The sequence below is a fragment of the Alexandromys fortis genome, unplaced genomic scaffold (genome assembly GCF_014885135.2).
Source record: "Alexandromys fortis isolate MF-2015 unplaced genomic scaffold, M_Fortis_MF-2015_v1.1 scaffold_21, whole genome shotgun sequence".
Classification (NCBI taxonomy): Eukaryota; Metazoa; Chordata; class Mammalia; order Rodentia; family Cricetidae; genus Alexandromys; species Alexandromys fortis.
The window spans coordinates 6,336,446-6,341,755 of record NW_026067905.1 but is presented as its reverse complement, the minus strand read 5'-3'; positions in this window follow the sequence as shown (position 1 = coordinate 6,341,755).

Genomic DNA, 5,310 nt, shown 5'->3' with positions numbered 1-5,310 from the left:
TACATAGATCTAATCTATATGGGAAGTAGAAAAAGACAAGACCTCCTGAGTAATGAGCATGGGGACCTTGGGAGAGGGTTGAAGGGGAGGGGAGAGGTAGGGAGGGGAGCAGAGAAAAATGTAGAGCTTAATAATAATAATAATAACAATGATAATAATAATAATAACAACAATAATAATAATAAGTAGAAGAAAGACAAACCCCACAATTCGTGGCATTTCTCATCAAATCCAGTCAGGGGCAAGCAGACATGACATATTTTCTGCCTATGAACCTCCTACCCACAAATGATCAAGCACATCCCCAGCAGAGGGGCCAAACAAACTTGTTTAGGAAACTGAAAACCTGTGGCTTGTTGTCTCCCATAAACAACAGCCTCCAGGACTTCAGGAACCGTCTGTCCTTGGTCAAGGGTAGTGCAGATCAGAGGCCTTTTTGTCTCAAGGATTTTTTTAGGAACAGTAATTACAACTTAAAATGTTACTTTGGTTCTCACACATTGTCAGTTGACGTTTGAGAAGACAGGAAGTTTAGAGGACCCAGGATCCAGAATGCAGTTACTCTCAGGGTTGGTTCTACAGAGCTGGAGGGTATGGATGGAGTCATCTCCCCTGCCCCAGACACTCTACTGGGAATTAACTCGCAGTTCTGGAGCTGTTTAAACTGCATTGTTTGAGCCAAGTGTGTGTGACAGGAAGAGCAGCTAAACTGCAATCAAGCATGCAGTCATTTGCCCTTGGAAGGCAAGGAAGTTACCTGAGCGCCTCAAGTTTAGTTTTCCCACGCGCAAGATAGGAAAACAAGAATGGCTTCCTTGTAGAGTAATCTTTATTTCAAGATTAAGTGAAATAATATATGTGAAAACCCTCTCTTAGATATGCTATCATAGTGTTTACTCTTGTTTACTTGAATAGTGTTGGCTCTGGCTTCCTTGATGAGACTTACTTCATTTCTTGGGAACTCTCTGAAGCCAGCCAATCATGACTAAATGAAATCTGGTTTCCATCTTGCCTGTGTCTGCTTCACTCAACAGCAGTAGAGCCTAGGAGTGTCAACAGAAACCCTACGCCCTGCAAAGATATTTACTATCTAGCTTTTCGCAGAAATAATTATGCTGATTCCTGTGTAATTTTTCACTTCCATGAAGTATGCAAACATTTGGCTTCAAGGCTGAACTTGAAGAGTGCCCCCAGCTAGACCCTTTCAGGTTTGCTATTTATTTTTCCTATGGTCACAGGGCAGGAAGAAAAACACCTGTGGGATCTGGGACCAAGACAATAATTGCTTCTAAGTCTTATCTCCTACAGCCAGAAGAAAACAGCCAGAAAAAAAAAACCCTCTGTAGAGAAGGGCAGAATTAAAACTGTCTGGGGATTTCCACAGTGTTTTTGCACAGAGAAGGAAGGATGGAAGGCAGGAGAAAACATTTCCAGTTTCATGAAATTGAAAAGGCAACACAAATCAAATTAGCGAGGGTGATAAGTTTAAACAGGAATACATCTCATTGCTGTTCTCAAACCAATGGATAGATACTGGTAAAGGTCCCACTAATTCTTTGATTTGTTTAATAAAAGCCATTAAAAAAATCAAATGGATCACTGGGTAGGAATTTGACCAGAAACACCTCCCAAGTGATAATTAGCTTGCCAATTTTTCTCAGAGTTTTATGTTACCATAAATATTCATGACACGTCTCCCATCAAACTCCAGGTTCTTCAGGAAACAGTTATCAGTTTAAGAAGAACATGAATCACACTGATAAAGCTAATTGGTTAGGGTTTCTTTTTCTCCTTCACTTTAAATAAAGCTGTCGAAGGTTCCCAGGGTAATGAAGACCTTTGTTGTTATGACAACTGCTTAGTCCTTTGCCTTTGAAGGAGCTGGAGATGCGATAGGCAGTATACATCAGGAATAATTCAAACAAATGATGAGCGAGACGCAACAGCACAGCTGAATAAACCAGCGTCAACGTAAGGCCGTTCATTGGTCTTCAGTTAACTATTTTCATGTCGAAATGTATTTAGTCTGAGCTGGTCATCTGTCCCAATTTCCATGGTAGTTATATAGAGAGATCGTGCGTGTGTGTGCATGTGTGTGTGTGTGTGTGTGTGTGTGTGTGTGCGTGCGTGCGTGAACGTGTGGATATGTGTGTGATGCTCACTGTTCAACCTGCTTTTCTCCTAGGCTGCCTGAAACACCTGTGGTGAATTTGTCAGGATGACAGGGCACCTCTGAGATGCTCAGGGAAACTGGCGGCATTGAGTTCCTCTCAGTTTGCGCCAGCAAACGGAAGTGAGGGTGTAGCGTTTATCACCTGGAGTCACAGAACAGTGCTTCTTTGGTGGATGCGGGGTCCTTCCATTCTCTTTCAGTTTTTATTTTTTTTTGAGAAGTTCATACACAGACACTGTGTTTACATTATTTTCATGCCTCCCCCTCCCCAATACCGCCTGTGTCCCTCTTCTTCATGACTTCTTCTGTCTTCATCATTGCTACATACACACACACACACACACACACACACACACACACACACACACATACACCCACCCACCCACCCTACTAATCCACTTTAGGGTTTCTCTTACGTCTCAGTTCTTCAGGTGACCTATCGAGGGTAGTATCCCTGGAGAAGACAAACGCTCCATTTCTCAGTAGCCACTGACTGTCTACCGCTTTTCACCTAAGGTTGGGCCCTGTGAACTTCCCCTATCTGGGCTGGCATGCCAATGGCAGTGCCCTCATGCAGGTCTTATTTGGGCAGTCATATTGTTGAGACTTTATGGATGCAGCTTCCTTGTCCTGTTCACAGCCTTTTTTTTCTCTCAGCTCTCTATGAATCCTCTGTGGACTTGCTGGCAATCTTTCCTTGCAGTAGAGAACCTGGAGAGTGGGAGGAATTCCAGCTGTCCTCCACCAGGAAGTGGCTAACTGGGAATTTAAACTTCACTCTTCTGATTCCCATCGCTCTTTATAAGATGCTATTAATAGGTAAGAAAACTGCTTTGAGTCATGGCTACATAGGAGAGAATCTTCTGTTGAAGGCTGCTGTCACTACCTTCTTAATTCTCATTTCCCTGCTCCAAGAAATGACATATTTGTGGTTATGATCATTTTATGGATGGAACATAGATTCTTTTAAAAAATGATGTAGATTGTGATATAAAATATCAGCATTTTCCAACACTTACAGACTAATAACATCTTTTCCAGTAAAACATGCTCTTGTTGAGATATAAAACATTTCAAAGCCATCTTAGATATAAGCATCATTGTTCCCCTAGTGACCTTCAGATATTTGAGTAGATACGTAGATGTTTTTAATGAGTGCTAACTACAAAACAAGACTTGGATACTTTTTTCTTTTTCTTTTCTTTTTTTCAAGACAGGGTTTCTCTGTGCAACAGCTCTGGCTGTCTTGTCTTGGAACTCACTCTGTAGATTATGCTGGCCTCCAACTCACAGAGATCTGCCTGCCTCTGCCCCTCTTGTCCCTCTGAGTGCTAGGATTAAAGGCATGCATACCACTACCTGGCTTCTCTACCTTCCTATAACAAGAAAATAAGGAAACTTTCCTATGGGATTTTTTTTTGAGACCAGGTTCCTTTGTGAAGCTTTGGAGTCTGATCTAGAGCTCACTCTGTAGAACAGGCTGCCCTTGAACTCACGAAGATCCACCCACCTCTGCCTCCCAGTGCTGGGATTAAAGGCATGCACTACCACCATCCAGCATCCCTATTCTGTTACCACCTTCATACATTTGGACAGGAACAACCTGGTGGGTGGGCTTGTCTCGTTAGTTTTGAATTTCACAGTACATATAATGTGTTTCCAAGAGATGTTTGCAAACAGACAAACAAGTAACCAGAGATTTCTGACAGTTCTGGAGGCTTGAAGCCCCAGATGAAGGATCTCTCAGGCTCATCACCTGCTGAGGTTTCACTCCTGTTGCCTGCCGGCTTCTTCAGACACCACATATTGAAGAAGTGAGGCGCTCAGGGCTCTCACTTACAAGGGGAATTATCGTTTCATGAAGGATTTCCTTTTATGATCTAATCATGACTCCAAAGCACTGCCCACTAATGCACTGGAATTTTAGTGTATGAATTTGATAAGATGACATTCAGAATAGGACAGCCAATCCAGAGATTTGGGAAAAGAGGGTCTCTGGTGAAACTCTTACTGTTGAGTTGGGATTCAGTTACCCAGCACAGGGTTCCCAGGCAATGCACAGGGCTATGGTTCTAGTCCCAACTGAAGGCGTAAGTCACGAACAAAGCCACACCATTTTGGAGTTATGATTAATAGGGTGTTATTTATTTAAAGGGGAAAAAACTTACAGATCACCGTCCCAGACAACAGCCATCTGCACAACCAGGAAGGGAGTCTAGTCTCCGGCGGAGCAGGAAGTGAAGAGAGAGCGAGCAGAGGAAATAGCTGCTTTTTTAAAGGGAGAGAGACCACGCCCCAATGGGCTGGTATCACAGCAGCTATTGGTTGGAGGGGCGGAAGGACCTCCCACAACACCCAACATCACAAAGGAAAAGGGAAATGAAAGTGACCAACTAAGACAAACTTCCACCAACATATTAATAAGAGTCTCCTTCCTCTGACTTTCTGCAAACATCTTTAGTTCTTACTGAAGGGTATTTTTGAGTGTTACCATTGATCTTCTTAAAAATGGTCAAGGAGAATTGTGAAGTAGTTGCATGGTGGATATTGTATTGTTCATTGTTGAAATAAGAGCGGCAGCAGGGCTGCGTCCCCAGCACCCCAGCCACCTGCTAGCTCATGCCTGAAATAACAACACACAAACTGTATTCATTTAAGAAATGCTTGGCCCATTTCTATCTAGCCTCTTCTAGGATAATTCTCATATATTAATTTAGCCCATTTCTAATCATCTGTGTAAGCACCCAAGGTGCGCTTACCGGGAAGATTCTAACCTATGTCCATCTTGGGTCGGAGCTTCATCGCGTGTGCCTCAGAGAGCAGAGCTATCGGGAGAGCTGAGCATGGCGTCTCTGCTCCAGAGAGCAGAGCTGTCGGGTCTCTCTGGGAGCAGAGCAGAGTCTGACCTCACTTCCTCTTTTTCCCAGCATCCTATTCTTTTACTCCTGCCACCTATGTTTTAACCTATCAGGGCCAGCCAAGCAGTTTCTTTATTGCTTAACCAATGAAATCAACAGATTGATATATGACACTCCCACATCACTTCATATGTTTAGAGAGAGCCTTCTCCTGTCGCCTTGTTCATCCTGAATTTGTAGAAGTAACCCTAACCTACAGTGTAGAAGAAGTACGGGTGA